At 36.4% G+C, this 23,972-nt stretch overlaps 1 protein-coding gene across 2 annotated transcripts in view; it reads right to left on the reverse strand.

Moving 5' to 3' along the window:
* The window catches only part of MALRD1 (MAM and LDL receptor class A domain containing 1), a 770,287-nt gene that overhangs the window by 475,726 nt on the left and 270,589 nt on the right, over window positions 1-23,972 (reverse strand). The gene's annotated exons all lie outside the window — the stretch shown is intronic.

Genomic DNA, 23,972 nt, shown 5'->3' on the forward strand with positions numbered 1-23,972 from the left:
TCAAAAACAAAACAGAAAATAAGTGTTGGCAAGGATGTTGAGAATAGGAACACTTGTTATATATGCGAAATTTTATGTTACATATATTTTAAGAAAGAAAATTTTAATTAAGAAAATTTTAAATTATTTTACCAGGATGCCAAGTTTTTATTATACTTGTTTAAAAAAGCATTAGTTCTATTCAAATCCAATATTTAATATCTTCCAATATTTCACTTTACTTCTCTTACCATAATATAAACATAAACATTTTATCTTAAATATTATATATATAAATAAACCCTCAAATATCCTGTAATTTACCCAAAGTATTACTAGTATTATCATTTCCTATAGGATTCAGAAGTACAGAGTGTTGGGGCAGCTCATTCTGTTGAGCATCTGACATCAGCTCAGGTCATGATCTCACAGTTTGTGGGTTCGAGCCCCCCATCAGGCTCTGTGCTGACAGCTCAGAGCCTGGAGCCGGCTTCAGATTCTGTGTCTTCCTCTCTCTCTGCCTCTCCCATGCTTGCATTCTGTCTCTCTCTCAAAATTAATAAACATTTTAAAAATTCAAAAATTGCCTTAAAAAAAAGTACAGTTATACTCAAGCCTCCTTTCCTATTAATTGGCCAGTTAATTTAATTGTAGGAATATATGAAATAAAAGTCAAAGGAGAAATTGAAGGGAGCAGAGATACAGCATGGTCTCAAAAAAGTAATCTCTGTAATGGAGATATTATTGAAAACTACTATTGCTAGAGATAGGAATATGGCAGCAGAGGAGGACAGTGGGCTCACCTCATCCTGCTGATCTTTTAGATTCCATCCATATCTGCCTAAATAACCCAGAAAAATGCCAGAAGACTAGCAGAATAGACTCTCAGGAGCCAAGGTAGACAAGAGGCCCATGGAAGAGGGTAGGAAGGGTGGAGAGGCAGTGCGTGCTACAGGGACTGGTGGGAGGGAGCTGGGGCAGTGGAGGGGCAGCCTGCCGAGCAAGGCAGAGCCCCTAAAGTCTGGCTTGCAAAAGAGGAGGGGCCGGACTCCGTGACTTCTGACAGCCAGCGGGACTTAACATCTGGAATGTTGTAAGTCAACAGCTCTGCTTTTGGAGAGCGGGGAGTGCGTTAGGATGTGGGGAGGGAGAGTTGTTAAGCCCCAGAAGGACAGAGGTTGGTGGGGGAACAAAGGCGCTGGCAAGCGCCATTTCCCTCTCCCATCCCCTGGCCAGAATGTCAAAGGGAACCAGTTCCCATCACCCAACTTGCTTGCACCACACAAACACCCAACATTGTGTTTCTGTGGATCCATCCCTCCGACGGGCCTGCCTCCCTCCTGGTGCTGCAGGTCCCCTCCCGCAGGGGACTACCCATGGCAAAACTAGCTAAGCCTGCCCCTCCCGTCCCTTGCACCTTGCGGATCCACCCCAGCTAATATGCCAGATCCCATCGAAGCAGCACCACAAGCCTGGCAGTGCACAAGAAGCCCAGATAAGGGCCACACCACTCCACAGTGAGTCCTGCCCCTACCAGAGGGGAAGATAAGGTATACACCAGTTTGACTGTGGCCCCAGCGGTGGGCTAGGGGCAGACATCAGGTCTGACTGTGGCCCTGCCCACCAACACAAGTTTTTCGGACAACAGAGGAGAAGTGCCCTGCAGTTTGGAGTTACCACAGGGAATACCCAAAATGATGAAACAGAAGAATTCTCCTCAAGAGAAACTCCAGGAAGTAGCAACAGCTAATTGATCAAAACCAATTTAAGCAATATAAGGGAACAAGAATTTAGAATAATAGTCATAAAATTAATTGCTGGGCTTGAAAAAAAGCATAGAGGACAGCAGAGAATCTATTGCTACAGAGATCAAGGGACTAAAACATAGTCATGAGGAACTAAAAAATGCTATAAATGAGGTGCAAAATAAAATGGAGGCAGCCATAGAAAAGATTGAAGAGGCAGAGAAGAGGTGAATTAGAAGATAAATTTATGGAAAAAGAGGAAGCTGAGAAAAAAAAGAGATAAAAAAAATCCAGGAGTATGAGGGGAGAATTAGAGAACTAAGTGATGCAATCAAATGGAACAATATCCATATCACAGAAGAAGAAGAAGAAGAAGAAGAAGAAGAAGGAGGAGGAGGAGGAGGAGGAGGAGGAGGAGGAGAGAGAAGAGAAAGGGGCTGAAGGTGTACTTGAATAAATCATAGTTGAGAACTTCCCTGATCTGGGGAAGGAAACAGGCATTGAAGTCCAGGAGGCACAGAGAACTCCCTTCAGACAACTTGAATCAATCTTATGCACAACATATCACAGAATTCCAGAAGAAGAGAGAGAGAGAAAGGGGCTGAAGGTGTACTTGCATAAATCATAGTTGAGAACTTCCCTGATCTGGGAAAGGAAACAGGCATTGAAATCCAGAAGGCACAGAGAACCTCCTTCAGACATAACTTGAATCGATCTTATGCACAACATAGAGTGAAACTGGCAAAATACAAGGATAAAGAGAGAATTCTGAAAGCAGCTAGGGATAAATGTGCTCTAACATATAAAGGGAGACCGATAAGACTAGTGATGGATCTCTCTACTGAACTTGGCAGGCCAGAAAGGAATGGCAGGAAATCTTCAATGTGATGAACAGAAAAATTATGCCGCTAAGAATCCTTTATCCAGCAAGTCTGTCATTCAGAATAGAAAGAGAGATAAAGGTTTTCCCAAACAAACAAAAACTGAAGGAATTCATCACCACTAAACCAGCCCTACAAGAGATCCTAAGGGGGATCCTGTGAGACAAAGTACCAGAGACATCGCTACAAGCATGAAACCTACGGACATCACAATGACTCTAAACCCATATCTTTCTATAATAACACTGAATGTAAATGGACTAAATGCTCCAACCAAAAGACATAGGGTATCAGAATGGATAAAAAAAAAAGACCCATCCATTTGTTGTCTACAAGAGACTCATTTTAGACCTGAGGACACTTTCAGATTGAAAGTGAGGGGATAGAGAACTATCTATCATGTTACTGGAAGTCAAAAGAAAGCTGGAGTAGCCATACTTATATCAGACCAACTAGACTTTAAATTAAAGACTGTAACAAGAGATGAAGAAGGGCATTATAATAATAATTACAGGTTCTATCATCAGGAAGAAGTAAAAATTATAAATGTCTATGCACCGAATATGGCAGCCCCCAAATATATAAAACAATTAATCACAAACATAAGCAACCTTATTGATAAGAATGTGGTAATTGCAGGGGACTTTAACATTCCACTTACAGAAATGGATACATCATCTACACACAGGATCAACAAAGAAAAAAGGGCCCTGAATGACACATTGAATGAGATGGACTTGACAGATATATTTAGAACTCTGCATCCCAAAGCAACAGAATATACTTTCTTCTCAAGTGCACATGGAACATTCTCCAAGATAGATCACATACTGGGTCACAAAACAGCCCTTCATAAGTATACAAGAATTGAGATCACACCATGCATACTTTCGGACCACAATGCTATGAAGCTTGAAATCAACCACAGGAAAAAGTCTGGAAAACCTCCAAAAGCATGGAGGTTAAAGAACACCCTACTAAAAATGAATGGGTCAACCAGGCAATTAGAGAAGAAATTAAAAAATAAATGGAAACAAATGAAAATGAAAATACAACAATCCAAATGTGTTGGGATGCAGTAAAGGCGCAGTCCTTAGGAAAATACATTGCAATCCAGGCCTATCTCAAGAAACAAGAAACATCCCAAATACAAAATCTAACAGCACACCAAAAGGAAATAGAAGCAGAACAGCAAAGACAGCCTAAATCCAGCAGAAGAAGAGAAATAATAAGATCAGAGCAAAAATGAACAATATAGAATCTAAAAAAATGTAGAGCAGATCAATGAAACCAAGAGTTGTTTTTTTGAAAAAAATAAACAAAATTGATAAACCTCTAGCCAGGCTTCTCAAAAAGAAAAGGACAGGACCCAAATAGATAAAATCATGAATGAAAATGGAATTATTACAACCAGTCCCTCAGAAATACAAACAATTATTAGGGAATACTATGAAAAATTATATGCCAACAAACTGGACCACCTGGAAGAAATGGACAAATTCCTAAGCACCCACACTCTTCCAAAACTCAACAGGAAGAAATAGAAAACTTGAACAGACCCATAACCGGTGAAAAAATTGAATCAGTTATCAAAAATCTCCCAACAAATAAGAGTCCAGGACCAGATGGCTTCCTTGGGGAATTCTACCAGACATTTAAAGCAGAGATAATACCTATCCTTCTCAAGCTGTTCCAAAAAATAGAAAGGGAAGGAAAACTTCCAGACTCATTCTATGAAACCGGCATTACTTTGATTCCCAAAATAGAGACCCAGCAAAAAAAGAGAACTACAGGCCAATATCCCTGATGAATATGGATGCAAAAATTCTCAACAAGATACTAGCAAATCGAAATCAACAACATATAAAAAGAATTATTCACCATGATCAAGTGGGATTCATTCCTGGCTGGTTCAACATTCGCAAATCAATGTGATACATCACGTTAATAAAAGAAAAGATAAGAATGATATGATCCTATCAATCAACGCAGAAAAAGCATTTGACAAAATTCAGCATCCTTTCTCCTTTCTTAATAAAAACGCTCAAGAAAGTCAGGAGAGAAGGGACATACCAAAACATCATAAAAACCATTTATGAAAAGCCTGCAGCTACTATCATCCTCAATGGGGAAAAACTGAGAGCCTTCCCCCTGAGATCAGGAACATGACAGGGATGTCCACTCTCACTGCTGTTGTTTAACATAGTGTTGGAAGTTCTAGCATCAGCAATCAGACAACAAAAGGAAATCAAAGGCATCAAAACTGGCAAAGATGAAGTCAAGCTTTCACTTTTTACAGGTGACATTATACATAGAAAACCCAATACACTCCACCAAAAGGCTGCTAGAACTGATACATGAATTCAGCAAAGTTGCAGGATACAAAATTAATGTACATAAATCAGTTGCATTCTTATACACTAATAATAAAGCAACAGATAAATAAAGAAACTGATCCAATTTCACCAAGAATCATACAATTGCACCAAGAATCATAAAATACCTATGAATAAACCTAACCAAAGATCTGTATGTTGAAAACTATAGAAAGCTTATGAAGGAAATTGAAGAAGATACAAAGAAATGGAAAAACATTCCGTGTTCATGAATTGGAAGAATAAAAATTGTTAAAATGTCAATACTACCCAAAGCAATCTACATTCAATGCAATCCCAATCAAAATTGCACCGGCATTTTTCTTGAAGCTAAAACAAGCAATCCTAAAATTTGTATGGAACCACAAAAGACCCCGATTAGCCAAAGTAATATTGAAGAAGAAAACCAAAGCAGGAGGCATCACAATCCCAGACTTTAGCTTCTACTACAAAGCTGTAATCATCAAGACAGCATGGTACTGGCACAAAAACAGACACATAGACCAATGGAATAGAATAGAGACTCCAGAATTGGACCCACGAAAGTATGACCAACTAATCTTTGACAAAGCAGGAAAGAACATCCAATGGAAAAAAGACAGTCTCTTTAACAAATGGTGCTGGGAGAACTGGACAGCCACATGCAGAAGAATGAACTAGACCACTTTCTTACACCATTCACAAAAATAAACTCAAAATGGATGAAAGACCTGAATGTGAGACAGGAAACCATCAAAACCCTAGAGGAGAAAGCAGGAAAAAAACTTCTCTGACCTCAGCCACAGCAATTTCTTAGTTGACACAACTCCAAAGGCAAGGGCATTAAAAGCAAAAATGAACTACTGAGACCTCATGGAAATAAAAAGCTTCTGCACCGCAAAGGAAATAATCGACAAAACTAAAAGCAACTGATGGAAAAGATATTTGCAAATAACATATCGGACAAAGGGCTAGTATCGAAAATCTATAAAGAACTCACCAAACTCCACACCCAAAAAACAAATAATCCAGTGAAGAAATGGGCAGATGACATGAATAGACACTACTCTAAAGAAGACATTCAGATGGACAACAGGCACATGAACAGTTGCTCAATGTCACTCCTCATCAGGGAAATAAAATCAAAACCACACTCAGATATGACCTCACGCCAGTCAGAGTGGCTAAAATGAACAAATCAGGACACTATAGATGCTGGAGAGGATGTGGAGAAATGGGAACTCTCTTGCACTGTTGGTGGGATTGCAAACTGGTACAGCTTCTCTGGAAAACAGTGTGGAGGTTCCTCAGAAAATTAAAAATAGACCTACCCTATGACCCAGCAATAGCACTGCTAAGAATTTACCCAAGGGATACATAAGTGCTGATGTATGTATACACATAAGTGTATAAGGGCACTTGTACCCCAATGTTTATAGCAGCACTTTCAACAATAGCGAAATTATGCAAAGAGCCTAAATGTCCATCAACTGATGAATGGATAAAGAAGTTGTGGTTTATATATACAATGGAATACTACTTGGCAATGAGAAAGAATGAAATCTGGCCCTTTGTAGCAACATGGATGGAACTGGAGAGTGTTATGCTAAGTGAAGTAAGTCATACAGAGAAAGACAGATACCATATGTTTTCACTCTTATGTGGATCCTGAGAAACTTAAGAGAAGACCATGAGGGAGTGGAAGTGGGGGAAAAAGAGAGGGAGGGAGGCAAACTATAAGAGACTCTTAAAAACTGGGAATAAACTGAGGGTTTATGGGGAGTGGGAGGGGGGAAAGTGGGTGATGGGTATTGAGGAGGGCACCTGTTGGGATGAGCACTGGGTATTTTATGGAAACCAATCTGACAATAAATTTAATATTAAAATAAAAAGAAAGAAAACTACTATTGCTTATTCCATAATCTAAAATCGGCATAAACCTGCTAGTGCAGGGGCATAAAAGAAATGTACAGTCTGTTAGCAGGTAATAGACTTGTCAGATGTAAATAACAATCACATGTATGCAAATGAATCAAGGGTTTCCAGTCAGATTCTTATTCTTTCAATATTACCGGGGTCTGGGGGAAAAAAGTGTCACATACTCAAAATGTAAATGACTCCTATATTTCAACAATCACAAATGGAAATATCTTTCAAGATGTGAAAGGTCTTGTGATTCAAAACAGTTCTACTTTTACACCATGTTTTTAAAACAGCTGTGCTATACTAAACCAGAGATTAAATTGGTAATAGAGCAGGAGTAACTAACAGCAATCATGTTACAATGGTTACTATCTATTCTCCTGTGTTATACACAGAAAGCTGACCCTCAGATTTAGACATTCACTGAAAGAGCAGATAATTTGGTTTTAGTTCTTAACCTCCTCACATTCACATTTACTTAAGGGGATTCATGTCATGCCATTCCTCCCCCGTGCTTTGCCACCAGGGTTTAATATCAGTATTTTAATGCCTTGTATACTTTAAGGATGAAAGTGAATTATCATACTTTGACCTTTATATTATTCTACAGCATTCCTCATCAGCAATTGCCATTATCGGTTATTTATAGCATCGTTGGTGTGCGGTGGAAAGGCCAGTCTGAATTCTGAATATACTGAATATGTAGATCATGTAAGAAGTATTTAAAAATGTAAACAAGCACCAACCACAGTGTTTGGTGGCTGATTCTGTTTTTCTAATGATGTGAGTACAGAATGTCACAACTGGAAACTACAGTAAAGGCAAAACTAGCAATGAATGGAAATGATACAAGCTACAACAGTTAAGCACTGTTAAAATGGAATTCTTTTTTTTTAATTTGAACATGGACAGTGATGAAATCCAGGATAATTTAGAACCAGATATTTCCATCTCCTAAAAAGCTTACCATGTCCTTTCATTTAAGACTGGGCTTTGAAATATGTTGATTCTATTGACCGGAACTACTGGCTATTCATATTTATATGTTCTAGAAGTTGTGTTGATAAAAAGTATTGATTTAATATTTTAAAGTAATAATAAAACAAATAAAATTTAATTTTTAAAATACCTTTTTTTAATTAACTAAAAGCTTTCCCAGAGTACTATTTTGAGTTCATGATATCCTAGCCAACAGCATGACTGTGTTTGGTTGGAAAACTTTGCGTTTAATCTAAACGAGACTGAGATGTAATCCCTGGTAGGTAATTTAGATCTCCGCTCTAAAGAGAATATGAGAAAATTTAATTTTAAACCTAGTGACTTCCCCAAAGAAATTCTACCTCAAAACATTTTTCTTTGTCCTTTTTTTAACAAGAAACTTCATATATTTCATGTAAAATATATCCAAAGTGAATAAAAGTTATATATTTGTGCATGAGTTAAGACTATAACATATAAGGAAATAATTCATAAAGGCATTACAGTTATATCGATAGCAGCTTAGGAAAGAAAACTAATTTTATCCTCAAGATTTTATTATGGTCACCAATCTCCTTCGGCTTTGCCTTTGGCTCTTTCTTCTTCAAGTACTCTTCTCTTTTCATCTAAATGTTAGATGTTTCATCTTTGTTGTCTTTTCATCATTGATAGTATCCCTTTTTCTCATTGTCACCTGCTAAAAGATAAGGCCTATGCTAGGTGTTAACTAAAACAGTAAACTTAGTCAATGCCTTTCCTTTGAGTTAGACAAGTAAATTCATGTAGATGGTATTCTGGGACATATGCTGTAGTATACAGATAATACCCAGAGAAGAAGAACTTGAATCAGACTAAGGAGAGGGACCAGAAAAAGTCTCCCAGAAGAACCTTCAAGTCAGTTTCAAACGTTAGGCAATTGTTGAACAAAAGCACCCTGGCATGAAATACTTTGAGAATAAACAGATTTGTTGGATGGATGGGAGAGTGGGCTCATGATGAGGCCAAAATAAGAGGGCTGAGTCCAACAAGTAAAGATCCTAATGACGGGTATGCTAACCAATATTATCGTGATAATACTCATTTTGCAAAATATACCTTATAGAACCACTATTTCTCACACCTTAAACTTATACAGTACTTTATGACAAGCATATTTCACTAAAGCTGGAAGCAAAACAAAGATCTCAAGCCCAAGTTGGAGACGATGAACATCTACGTGGATGTCTGCTGGGTGCATTAAAGAACTCAAAAATAAAATCAGGTTTCGTTTTTCTGTTTCCACAGAAAATTCCTAACTGGGCTCCTGTGAACCCAGGTTTCCAAGTTAAAAACTAATGGTGCTCTTTAGTGGCTATTTTTCACCTTGTATTTCCAATTAATCATCAGATTGCACTGCATTTACTCATCTGTGTATCCTATCAACTTGTATCATCTTTCTTCTTTATTGTTCTTCCTAATTTTGCCCCTTACTCATCACTTAGAGTATTTCAACAATAAAATAGCTCCCAGGCACAAAGTAATACACTACCCCAATCAATGTTACCAACGACTTCTGTTTAAAAAAATCTAAGCACATCTTTCATTCATGAACTCTTATCACTCTACTGTTTGAAGAATGGTCTCAACTCTGAGGATCTCTATAGAATGCATCATCCAGGCTCCATTAGCTTCTGACTTCCAATTCTATTTGGCTAATGTAAGACATTAGCAGGAGACTGGAGGGTGAGAGGAAAAATTTTCAGGGTATTTACTCCCATAACCCCAACCACTTTGCTCTCTGCCTCACCATGGTAAGAAACTGTGCTCTTTTGAGGGTTTATCTCTTTTGTGGCAATGCCTCTTCTACAGCTCCAGGTTTTCCTAGATTTCTATGACCCAGTCTCCTTCTTTCATCCCTTCAAGCTTAGAGATGATAATGGTTTCTTTTGGCTGGTCTTTGGGTGCATCACCAGCTCTGCCCGTGACCAGCTTGAGTTCATCATGACATCAGAGAGGCCAACTGCGTATTTGGCAGTAACAACTAGCATAGAACCCATTTTTCCTATTACACTGTAAGCCCTTTAAGGGTAGAGATGTGTTTTTTTCTGTCTCAGGCACCTCAGATTCCAATACAATGTTTGGAACAAAAGAGCTCAGCTAATGTAAATTTCCAAATTCAGAGTTAAAAAAATACAATTTAATCTTCAGAAAAAATTATTTTGCACTAAGAATATGATAAATCAAGTAAAGTTAAACTAAGAAAGCAATGCAATGAGCTAATATATGAAATAAGATTGCTTTGTTTTAGAACATTGAAGGAGTGATGCTACACTTTGCAATCCTGGTTTTGAGCTTGAATTGCAAGTCAGAATTATGAAAGACAAACAACTGGAAATTACAGAGTTTAAGGTCTTCCTTCCTATTGCCATAATTCTAAATTTAACGGTTGTTATATAATTGTTAAAGGAACCAGAATTTCTATTGTTTCTGTTTGCCAAATGTATTTCCTCCGACAGAAGAGATGTGTGCAACTTAAATTTATGAATTTACATGGAAATCAGAGTAGAACTTGCATTTTCTCTAACATGGTGTTCTTGACTTTATAATTAGAACTTCCAAAGAACAACAGCGACCAATATTTAACGACTTATAATATCTCTTATTTTCTTTGTTTACTTACTTCTATTATTTACTATGCATCTTTTAAGACAAGGAATTTTTACCAACATGTGTCTACTTATATTTCTGGCAATTATCAGAGAATACTATGAAAAATTATATGCCAACAAACTGGACAATCTGGAAGAAATGGACAAATTCCTAAATACCCACACACTACCAAAACTCAAGCGGGAAGAAATAGAAAATTTGAACAGACCCATAACAAGTAAAGAAAATGAATCCATTATCAAAAATCTCCCAACAAATAAGAGTCCTGGACCAGATGGCTTCCCTGAGGAATTCTATCAGATGTTTATAGCAAATTTAATATCTTTTTTCTCAAGCTGTTCCAAAAATAGAAATGGAAGGAAAACTTCCAGACTCATCCTATGAATCCAGCATTACTTTGATTCCCAAACCAGAGACCCCAAAGAAAAGGAGAACTACAGGCCAGCGTCCCTGATGAACATGGATGCAAAAATTCTCAACAAGATACTAGCAAATCGAATTCAACAACATATAAAAAAGTCATTCACCATCATCAAGTGGGATTCATTCCTGGGCTGCAGGCCTGGTTCACTATTCACATATCAATCAATGTGATGCATCACATTCATAAAAGAAATGATAGGAATCATACAATCCTGTCAATCAATGCAGAAAAAGCATTTGACAAAATATATAGCATCCTTTCTGAATAAAACCCTCGAGAAAGTCAGGATAGAAGGAACATACCTAACATCATAAATCCATATATGAAAAGCCCACAGCTAATATTATCCTCAATGGGGAAATATTGGAGCTTTCCCTCTGAGATCAGGAACTCAAAAGGTATGTCCACTCTCACCACTGTTGTTTAACATAGTGTTGGAAGTCCTAGCATCAGCAATCAGGCAACAAAATCAAATAAAGGACATCAAAATTGGCAAAGAAGGAGTCAAACTTTCACTTTTCTCAGACAACATGATACTCTACATGGAAAACCCAAAAGCCCACCAAAAGACTGCGAGAACCAATACATGAATTCAGCAAAGTTGCAGGGTACAAAATCAACGTACAGAAATTGGTTGCATTTTTATACACCTATAATGAAGCAACAGAAAGAGAAATCAAGAAACGGATCCCATTTACAATGATAGCAAGTACCATAAGATACCTAGGAATTAACCTAACCAAAGATGTAAAAGATCTGTGTGCTGAAAACTATAGAAAGCTTATGAAGGAAATTGAAGAAGACACAAAGAAATGGGAAAACATTCCGTATTCACGAATTGGAAGAATAAATATTGTTAAAATGTCAATACTACCCAAAGCAATCTACACATTCAATGCAATCCCAATCAAAATTGCACCAGCATTTTTCTCAAAGCTAGAACAAGCAATCCTAAAATTGTATGGAACCACAAAAAACCTTGAATAGCCAAAATAATACTGAAGAAGAAAACAAAAGTGGGAGGCATCACAATCCCAGACTTTAGCCTCTATTACAAAGCTGTAATCATCAAGACAGCATGGTATTGGCACAAAAAAAGACAATAGACCAATGGAATATAATAGAGAACCCAGAATTGAACCCACAAATGTATGGCCAACTAATCTTTGACAAAGCAGGAAAGAGTATCCAATGGAAAAAAAGACAGTCTCTTTAGCAAATGGTGCTGGGAAAACTGGACTGCCATATGCAGAAGAATGAAACTAGACCACTTTCTTACACCATACACAAATATAAACTCAAAGTGAATGAAAGACCTGAATGTGAGACAGGAAACCATCAAAACCCTAGAGAAGAAAGCAGGAAAAAACCTCTTTGACTTCAGTTGCAACAATTTTTCTCGACACATCTCCAAAGGCAGGGGAATTAAAAGCAAAAATGAACTATTGGGACCTCATGAAGATAAAAAGCTCTGCACTGCAAAGGAAACAATCAAAACCAAAAGGCAACTAACAGAATGGGAAAAGATATTTGCAAATAACATACTGGATAAAGAGCTAGCATCCAAAATGTATAAAGAACTCACCAAACTCCACACCTGAAAAACAAATAACCCAATGAAGAAATAGGCAGAAAACATGAACATGCTTTTCCAAAGAAGAAATCCAGAAGGCTAACAGACACATGAAAAGATGCTCGATGTCACTCATCATCAGGGAAATACAAATCAAAACCACACTGAGATACCACCTCACACTGGTCAGAATGGCTAAAATGAACAAATCAGGAAACTGTAGAGCAAGGATGTGGAGAAACGGGAACCCTCTTTTACTGTTGGTGGGAATGCAAACTGGTGCAACCACTCTGGAAAACAGTGTGGAAGTTCCTCAAAAAACTGAAAACAGAACTACCCTATGACCCAGCAATAGCATTGCTAGGAATTTCCTAAGGCATACAGCATTGCTAATGCATAGGGGCACATGTACCCCAATAGCCAAATTATGGAAAGAGCCTAAATGTCCATCAACTGATGAATGGATAAAGAAGATGTTGTTTATATATACAATGGAATACTACTTGTCAATGAGAAAGAATAAAATCATGCCATTTTCAGCAACATGGATATAACTGGAGGGTATTATGCTAAGTGAAATAAGTCAGTCAGAGAAAGATAGATATCATATGTTTTCACTTATATGTGAATCTTGAGAAACTTAACAGAAGACCACAGGGGAAGGGAATGGGAAAAAATAGTTGCAAACAGAGAGGAAGGGAGGCAAACCATAAGAGACTCTTAAATACAGAAAACAAACTGAGCATTGATGGGGGGTAGGGGAAAGGGGAAATTGACTGATGGGCATTGAGGAGGGCAATTGTTGGGATGAGTACTGGGTGTTATATGTAAGTCAATCTGACAAATTATATTAAAAATAATAAACAAATAAACAAACAAATAAAATGCCACATTGGAACAGATGGATTTAACTGATAATGTTCATAACATTCCATCCTAAAATAGCAGAATACACATTCTTTCCAAGTGTACATAGAACATGCTACAGAAGAGATCACATATTAGCCCACAAAACCAGTCTCAACAAATTCACAAAGATCAAAGTCATATTGTGCATCTTTTCTGACCACAACACTAGTTCTGACCACTACGCTAGTTTGTTCTGACCACAACACTTCTATTAAACTAGAAGTCAACCACAAGAAAAAATCCGGAAAGATCACAAATATATGAATGTAAAACAATAGGCTACTAAACAATAAATGGTTCACGCAGGTAATCAAAGAAGAAATTAAAAAGTACATAAATCAAATGCAAATGAAAACACAATGGTCCAAAACCTTTGGAATGCTGCAAAAGTGATTCTAAGAAAGAAGTTTAGAGCAATACAGGGCTACCTCAAGAACAAAAATCTCAAACAACCTAACTTTACACCTAAAGGAGCTAGAAAGAATACCAACAAAACCTAAAACCAGGAAAAGAATGGAAATAATAAAAATCAAGCAGAAGTAAATGGTATAGAAACTGAAAAACAATAGAACAAAGCAATGATATCAGGAGTCAGTTCTTTGATAAAAATCAAGAAAATTGATAAACCTCTAGCCTCATTTACCAAGAAAAAAAGAAAAAGGACTTAAATAAATAAAATCACAAATGAGAGAGGAGATATAACAACCAACACCACAAAAATACAAACAATTGTAAGGGAATGGTATGAAAAACTAAACGCCAACAAATTGGACAACGTAGAAGAAATAGATAAATTCCAAGAAACATATAAACTGAAACAGGAAGAAATAGAAAATTTGAACAGACCCATAACCAACAAATAAATTGAATCAGTAATTGAAAGACTCCCAACAAACAGAAGTTCAAGACCAGGTGGCTTCACAGAGGAATTCCACCAACATCTAAAGAGGAGTTGATACCTATTCTTCTCAAACTATTCCAAAAACAGAAAAGGAAGGGAAACTTCCAAATGCATTCTACAAGGCCAGCATTACCTTGGTACCAAAATGAGATAAAGACAGCACTAAAAAAGAGAACTACCAGCCAATATCCCTGATGAACATGCATGCAAAAACCCTCAAAAAATACTAGCAAACTGAATCCAATGATACATTAAAAATATCTTTCACCCTGATCAAGTAGGATTTATTCCTGGGTTGCAAGGATGGTTCAATATTCACAAATCAATGGGATACACCACATCAATAAGAGAAAGGATAAGAATCATATGTTCATTTCAATAAACGCAGGAAAAGTATTTGACAAAGTACAACATCTATTCATGATAAAAACCCTCAACAAAATAGGTTTAGAGGGAATATACCTCTAAAGAATAAAGGCCATATATGAAAAACTCACAGCATCATCCTTAATTGGGAAAAACTGAGAACTTTTCCCCTTAGGTCAGAAACAAGACAAAGATGTCCACTCTCACTACTTTTATTTAACATAGTGCTGGAGTCCTAGCCTCAGCAATCAGACAACATATAGAAACAAAAGGCACCAAATCAGTAAGGAAGAATTAAAACTTTCATTATTTGTAGATGACATGATACTACATAGAGAAAATCTGAAAGACTCCATGAAAACCCTGTAAGAACTGATAAACAAATTTATTAAAGTCACAGGATAAAAAATCAATGTAAAGAAATATGTTGCATTTCTGTACACCAATTATGAAGCCACAGAAAGGGAAATTAAGGAATAAATTCCATTTACAATTGTACCCAAAATAATGAGATACCTACGAATAAACCAAGAGGTCAAACACCTGTACTCTGAAAACTATACAACACTGAAGAAACAAATTCAAGACAACACAAAGAAATGGAAAGACATTCCATGCTCATGGATTGGAAGAACAAATATTGTTAAAATGTCTATACTACCCAAAGCAATCTACACATTTAATGCAATCCCTACCAAAATATCAACAGCATTTTTCACAGAACTAGAACAAACTATTTTTAAATTTGTACGGAAACACAAAAGATCCCCAATAGCCAAGGCAATCTTGAAAAAGCACAGCAAAGCCAGAGGCATCACATTTCTAGACTTCAGGTTATATCACAAAGCTGTCGTGATCAAGACAGTATGGTACTGGCATGAAAAATAGGCACATAAAAGAGGTTAGAGTGGAAGAGAGCCAAAGCATAAGAGACTCTTAAAAACTGAGAACAAACTGAGGGTTGATGGGGGGTGGGAGGGAGTGGAGGGTGGGTGATGGGTATTGGGGATGGCACCTTTTTGGGATGAGCACTGGGTGTTGTATGGAAACCAATTTGACAATAAACTTCACATATTTAAAAAATAAATTAAAAAAATAGGCACATAGATCAAAAGAACAGAATAGAAAACCCACAAATAAACTCAACAATTATATGGTCAATTAACCTTCAACAAAGCAGGAAAAATACCCAATGGGGAGTCTCTTCGACAAAAGTGTTAGGAAAACTGGGCCACTTTCTTACACCATACACAAAAATAAATTCAAAATGGATGAAAGACCTAGATATGAGACCTGAAACCATAAAAATCCTAGAAGAGAACACAGGCAGTACTACCTCTTTAACATCGGTCATAGTAACATTTTTCTAGATATGCCTCCTGAAGTAAGGGAGGCAAAAGCAAAAATATAGGGACTACATGAAAATAAAAAGCTTTTGCACAGTGAGGGGAAAAAGTCAACGAAACTAAAAGGCAATCTACAGAATGGAAGAAAATATTTGAAAATAACATATTCTATAACGAACTAGTATCCAAAATATATAATTTACAAAACACAATACCCAAAAAATAAACAATCCAATTAAAAACTAGGCAGAATACACGAAGAGACATTTCTCCAAAGACGACATCCAGATGGCAAAAAGACACATGAAAAGATATTCATCATCACTTACCATCAGGGAAATTCAAATCAAAACTACAATGAGATATCACCTCCCACCTGTCAGAAAGGCTAAAATCAACACTCAAGAAACAACAGGTGTTGGTGTGGAGAAAAAGGAACCCTTGTGCACTGTTGGTGGGAATTCAAACTGGTGCAGCCACTCTGAAAAATAGTATAGAGCTTCCTTAAAAAGTTAAAAATAGAACTACCTTATGACCCAGCAACTGCACTGCAAAGGTATGACCCAAAGAATACAAAACCACTAATTCAAAGGGATACATGCCTTGGGTAAATTCCTAGCAGTGCTATTGCTGGGTCATAGGGTAGGTCTATTTTTAATTTTTTGAGGAACCTCCACACTGTTTTCCAGATACCATATGGTTTCACTCTTATGTGGATCCTGAGAAACTTAACAGAAACCCATGGGGGAGGGGAAGGAAAAAAAAAAAAAGAGGTTAGAGTGGAAGAGAGCCAAAGCATAAGAGACTCTTAAAAACTGAGAACAAACTGAGGGTTGATGGGGGGTGGGAGGGAGGGGAGGGTGGGTGATGGGTATTGAGGAGGGCACCTTTTGGGATGAGCACTGGGTGTTGTATGGAAACCAATTTGACAATAAACTTCATATATTGAAAAAAAAAAAAAGGGGATACATGCACCCTATGCTCATAGTAGCATTTACAATAGCCAATATATGAAAGTAGCCCAAGTCTCCATTGATTGATGAATGGATAAAGACATGTATGTGTGTGTGTTTTATATATGTTTATATTATTATATATAATATGTATATGTATATAATACACACACACATATACATACAATGTGATATTATTCAGCCTTAAAAAAGAATGAGATCTTGCCATTTACAACAATGTGGATAAAAGCTAGAGAGTATAATGCTAAGCAAATTAAGTCAGAGAAAGATAAATACCATATGATTTCACTCATATGTGGAATTTAAGAGACAAATAAGCAAAGGTAAAAGAGTGACTGAAAGAGACAGAGACAAAGCAAGAAACAGACTGTGGATTATAGAGAACCGATAGTTACCAGAGGGGAAGTGGGTAGAGGGTTGGGTTAAATATGTGATGGAGATTAAGGTGTGCATCTGCTGTGATGAGCACCGGGTGATGTATGGAACTGTTGAATCACTATATTGTACACCTGAAACTAATATAACACTGTGTGTTAACTAACAGAAATTAAAATACAAACTTAAAAGGGGCACCTGGGTGGCTGAGTCAGTTAGGGGTCCAAGTCTTGATTTTGGCTCAGGTCATGATTTTACAGTCATGAGATCTAGCCCTACATCAGACTCTGCACTGAGCGTGAAGCCTGCTTGGGATTCTCTTTCTCCTTCTCTGTCCCTCCCCTGCTTGCATGCATGCACATAAGCACTCTCTTTCTCAAAATAAATAAATAACCATTTTTAAAACACTTAAGAAAAATACAGTTGTCTTTAAATTTCTGATATACCTCTTTGAAACTGATGTTAATAACACTACGTTGGTAAAAGGGTTAGAGAACGTATTTAACTTGAATAAATGAAGTTTTGAAATGATATGCTGTTGCTTTAAGGTTAAAGTGGTTATTGTAAAAACAATGAACCAATTTCTCAATATGACAACCTGAAAGGAAAATAGTATTTTCAGATTGAACTCAAGTATATCTGGAAAAACTTGAGTATCTGAATTTACTTTTTCAACTATAAAACTTGTGAAGTCTACATAGAAAACTATTCCCAATAGATATTTAGTATTCAAATTGCAATGTGAAATGTAAAATTCACACTGGTATTGAAAATTGATCATAAAAATACTCATATAATATCTTAATTTTATATTTCTTGTATGTTGAAATGAAAAGTTTATACATACTGGGTAAAATATATCAGAAATAATCTCATCTATTTTTATTTCTGTGTAATATGACAACCAGAAAATTTTAAATTACACATGTGGCTTACATTATATTTCCACTGGACAGCACTAGAATAGCATTCTAAATATATGGATAAGTTCAAGTCAATTATATGGCTTACATTTTCTACATACTTACTGATTTTTGCTCAATGTCCTTCTGAGAGAGCTGTGTCAAAATCTACCATTTTAATTAGAAATTTGTGTATTTGTACCTTCTGATCACTCTGCAAATTTTTAGTTATACATTTAAGGGTAAGTTATAAAACACACAAACTTAGAACAGCAGTCTATGTTTGGTGTAATGTCTATCCACTCATTATCAAACGGTCTTCTACTTCTGGTAGCATTTTTGACCTAATGTCTATTTTCTCAAATGTTAGTATCGCCACACTAGCTTTCTTGTTTTGGTCTTGGAATGGCATAAGTCTGTTTTTTTTCAATCATACTCTTTTTAAACTTGCTAAATTCTTATTCAATGCATTTGTCTTATATGTACCATATAGTTGGGTTTTGTTTTATGTTCCCTTTTATCCAGTCTGACTATCCTTCTCTTTGACTTTAGTATTTAGTCCACACATGTTTAATTTAAACATTGCTACTTTAATCTCCCTCCAGAGCATTTTTTCCTTTGTTCCAACATTTTCACATTTCTTGTCCCTCCTTTCATCCTTCTACTGAGTTAGTCAAGGCTTTTTTTTTTTTATTCTGCTTCCTCCTCCACTCTATTAGCCTGTCAGTTATAATATCTTTTTAATTTTAACATCCTTTTAGAGATTAAAACATTCTTGATTCAATTGTGTCTTTAAAAATTCACTTCAGACCTACTGAACATGGGAGTCTAAAATAAATTTACCCCTTTCCTGTTTATTTTTACAATAGCCTTATTGAGATGTAACTCCCAAATCATAAAGTTCACATTTATAAAGTACATAATTCAGAGAATGTTAATACACTCCCCGAGCTGTGAATCCATTAACACTATTCAGTTTCACAACATGTTAATTACCCCCAAAAGTGGCTTCCTATCCATCAGCAGTCACTCTGCATTGCACCTGCCCCCATCTGGGTAACCATGTAACTACATACAGTATCAACAGATTTGCCGATTCTGGACACTTCATATCAGTGGAATTATAAAATATGTGGCCCATATATATGTATTTTCTTTCCCTTTTCTAGCCCTGCTATCCTAAAAGAAGATACTCTATAGTCATGTTCCTCTCTTACAACAAAGTGACCACATTAACCCTTTGGCATCGATGATTTCCAATAGTCACAGAGAATATACACACATATTCCTAAGGGTTTATGTTTCTTAATACAGTAGAATGTTCCCTCTCCGATAACATTTTTCTTTCTTTGTCTTTCTTATCTGCTGTCTTGCAAATCATCTCCTCATGAGATCTTTATTTCTGGTTTTGTTATCACTACTCTTCCAGTCACCAAGGCACTGAACCGGGAAATCAAACATTTCCCTGCCAGCCACTTGCTCTGAATTATTAAGTTTGTATATAACAAAACTCATGTTTATCATCCCTCCATAAGGGGTGTAACCACTACTTTATCTTGGCTTGATGAAATTCTGTGCAGCTCTCCAAAGCCACCTCAAAAATTACCTTTTTCACAATGCTTTTCTTCTTTGTACACTATCAAGGATCCCTCCTCTGTGCCAGATAACAAGGTACTTTCTTTAAGGTCTTTAAATTTTGTTTTAAATGATACGGAATTTTTTAAATCTATCTTATCTGTACTCCTAAGTTTTAAGATTCTTGCATCTCCTTCTGTTACTTATATAAAGCATTTCTGGTAACTCGTGTACAGAATTATTTCTTAAATTACATTTTAACAAGTCTTTAGAAGTAACGTTTCTTAGGGAATATAATGTTACAGTTTTCATATTTATGAAGCTGCCTGTGTAGTCACTACAGTCGTACAAAAATTTGACTAGATATATAGAGACAATTCCAAAAAAATGGCAAAGATGATACACTTTTTAAAATCTAAAATCTGAACCCAAACCTCATTATCCCATAAATGCATTACGTGTATTGTTGTGCCACAACAGTACCAAAGCATTTTCAGTTGCCTAAAGAAATCATCCACATATACTCGCTCTTTTAATCTTATGATTGTATAATTTTAAGAACTCTTTTTAATTATTTTATGCTGAATAATGAGGAAAATGAAATTACTTCATCACAATGAAAACAATTATAAGTAAATAATAAGGTATTTCAATTAAAACAAAGTTCACAGAATTAGTATATTTCCCATGGGAGCATTAACATCACCTGCACTTCCTCAATTTACTTTTTGTTACTTTAAAAATCTCACCTTGTTATAAAAATATAACGCTATTTACAAAAATACAAGTGATAAAGTGTGATATTGTAAACTAAAAGACACACATACACAAATATACAGATGAGGTAAGACTAAAAGGAAATAAGAGTTGAAACACTAAAAGGAACCCCGGATAAAACCAGGTCACAAAATGCATTCTCTAAGTTTTACAGAATCACTAACATGAGATTAAATATGTGATTCTGAGCTTTCTATGAGCTCATATGATCAGGGGGGCATAAAAGAGTAAGAGAATTCGGAGCCTCAAGGGAACCCCAAACTGAAGAGGCTGCATTAGCCCTTTGGCATCAGTGAATTCTTACAGTCAGGAACACACACACACACCCACTGTTGATGGGCTGCATTTCTCAATACAATAGAATGTTGGTAATCGTGAAACATGATCAATTAGAAGCCCATTCCTGTATGAGAATCAGGGCAGGAAAGAGTCCCTGGAGCTTGTGTTTTATCTGTATGAGGCCTGGATATCCATACCTTTTAACTCTGTCTCCAGGTAATTCCAATGAGCTGCCAGTTGGGAGAACAGTATCTTGACTAAATAAATGAGACCACAAAGTGTGGTTCCCAGACTAGCAGGGAACTACGTCACCTGGGAACTTGTTAAAAATGTAAATTCTTACAGTCTACCCCAGACCCACTTAATCAAAAATTCTGGAGTGAGCCCAAGATTCCTGTGTTTTAATAAGCTCTACAGGTGATTGTGATGCATGCTCGAGAACCACAGGACTAAAACAATCCTTGGCAAAGAAGAATGAGATCACCTTGACTGGCTGGTGGCCATAAAATTTGAAGTCTTGACATTAAGAAAGAAGGAAGGCAAAAATGGTTTTGGGTGCTGGACATTTCCTGATGATTGTTTTCTCTTCAAGTCACCATCACTAACACTTCACTGATCTTATCTGCCTTTTTCTTCAGAACTACAGACTACCATTTTCCTCTCTTCCCGTCTCCTGTCAGGGCATAAAACTGAAAGCAAATCACGTCATAAATCTTTTAAATGCTTAGCTTTTAAGCAAGAGAGATTCACGACAACATGTAGGGCTGTGTTTAAGAGCACAGACTTCAGCATCTGTGAGATTTGGATTTAAGGGTTCCAGCTCACAAGCCGACTGAATTGTGGGCTCCTAGGCAAGCCGGTTAACGTTACACTTGGATTTGCTCACATGTAAACCAGGAATAATTTTACCACCTCTACAAGTTCCCTGTGAGGAATAGACGTGATTATGTATGAAAGGCATGCACACAAAGCCTGTCATGTAGTAAACACTCAATTAGTATTGCTTTCACTTCGAAGATGCTTCATTATATGAAAGCCACCACTTTTCACATATCAGACCTGTTAGCTTTGCGTCATCTGAGAGGGCATGCTGGAAGACATACACCTACTTGACTATCAGAATTTACTTATAAACTTGGCATTTCCCCCCATTTTCTTTAACATCATTCAGTTAATTGTTTGGGTATTATTCTTTGAAATAGCCAAAGTAAGGGTAGGCTTTAAGTATAAACCACAGACATAATTTATTGTTATTCTATTTTAACGTTGCTACTGACAAATCACTTTAAGTCTCCAGAGGAAAATAATTTAAAGCAGAAATACTTGAGTTAATATAGTTCTTTCCATTAGCCAACACAGTTATATTTTCTATGAACTGGTAAGCACATTGGTGCTAGTATCTATTATGTACAAGACTATGCATTTTTTTTTTACAAATACAAAGATTTATTTATTTATTTATTTATTTATTTATTTATTTATAAGAAAGAGAGAGCATGAGTGAGAGTGGGAGGGGGGAAGGGCAGAGGGAGACTCTGAAGCAGGCTCCACGCCCACTGTGGCTCAATCTCAAGACGACGAGATCATGACCTGAACCGAAATCAAGAGTCAGTCACTTAAACAGCGGAGCCACCCAGGAGCCCACATGCAAATATTTTCATGGATACCTTTTAAATAAATACTGTAGCCAATCTATAGAGTGAGTCAATCTATGGATCTATTAATGAATGCGTGAAAAATAATATCCTATAATCTTTATTATGTCACACCTCAATCTTCTATTTGGTTACAAACAGAACAGATATATAAAACAACAAGAATATAAACAAACCTTTTGGTAATCGACTATTTAAAAAAAAAACTAATCTGATCTGACCCCTTGGTAAACTAAGGCAATACCACTCTTCTTGTATACTAATGTCACTAAAAACTTGAAGAAAATTAGTTCTAAATAGCAACCCTGCCGAAAAAAATCCATGAGATTTATCCATGAGATAAATGAACTATATTTTGAATTTCATTATGACTGTAGCTCTAAAAGATAGACTTTGTAAGATCAATGCAAATAGTACCTCGGAGAAAAGGTCTGTGCCAGACAGGATTACTAAATGAAAACTACCTTTGCTCCTAGTTTATGGTTTAATTTAAATATCACATAAACTCTCAGGAATAATTTATATTCTTAATGTCAGTGATATTTGGATGGCTGCATTAAAGTCATACCATCCTGCAAATAAATATCTTTTTAATATGCAAAACATGAGCATTAGATTTAAGCAAAAACCTTCACTCCATAAAGAAAATGCAATGTCCTCCCTTACCTGTATTTCTGTGCCTACTGAATGCATAGACAACAAATGGAGGAGATAATAGAGCTTTCTTTTCTGCCTTATTAAAGTTCACCCTGTACTTCTTATATTAAGCCTCATATAGATTTTGTTAACTTTTGCTCAATTTATTATAGTATCTCAAAATCCCCAATAAAGTTTCAACTGAGTTTCTTTTAAATAGACAGAAGTCTAAAAACCTACTTTTATGGTAATACTTGATGACTGAAAATATTAAACTAAATTAATAATGTTTATAATGAAGATTAAAATGTCAGATTGCAAGTAGAACTAAATCAAGCAGGTGCAGGTGAAGAAATGTTCCCATCAGAATAAAATCATCTAAGAATGCAGATTATAGTAAGAGATGCACTTGGCTAAATAGGAAGCCACTTTATAAAGTAAACTTGAAGCATTTTCAAAACACTTTTCTTAGTGCTGATATTTAAGAAAGACAGGAAAGGAAAAATATTAAGGCCACTGGGGGAATTTGGGCGGCTCAGTTGGTTGAGCATCCAACTCTTGATCTCAACTCAGGTCATGATCCCAGGGTTGTGGGATCGAGCCCCACATTGAGCTGCATACTGAGCACAGAGGCTGCCTACGATTCTCTCTCTCTTACTCTTCCTCCCTCCCCTGCTCGCTTTCTCTCTCTCTTTTGCTCTCTCAAATATTTTTTTTTAAAAAAGAGTTTTAAGAAAATATTAAGGCCACTGGATTCTAATAAGACTTGCA

Source organism: Panthera pardus, unplaced genomic scaffold, assembly GCF_024362965.1.
Source record: "Panthera pardus isolate Hobbes unplaced genomic scaffold, ASM2436296v1 HiC_scaffold_6, whole genome shotgun sequence".
Classification (NCBI taxonomy): Eukaryota; Metazoa; Chordata; class Mammalia; order Carnivora; family Felidae; genus Panthera; species Panthera pardus.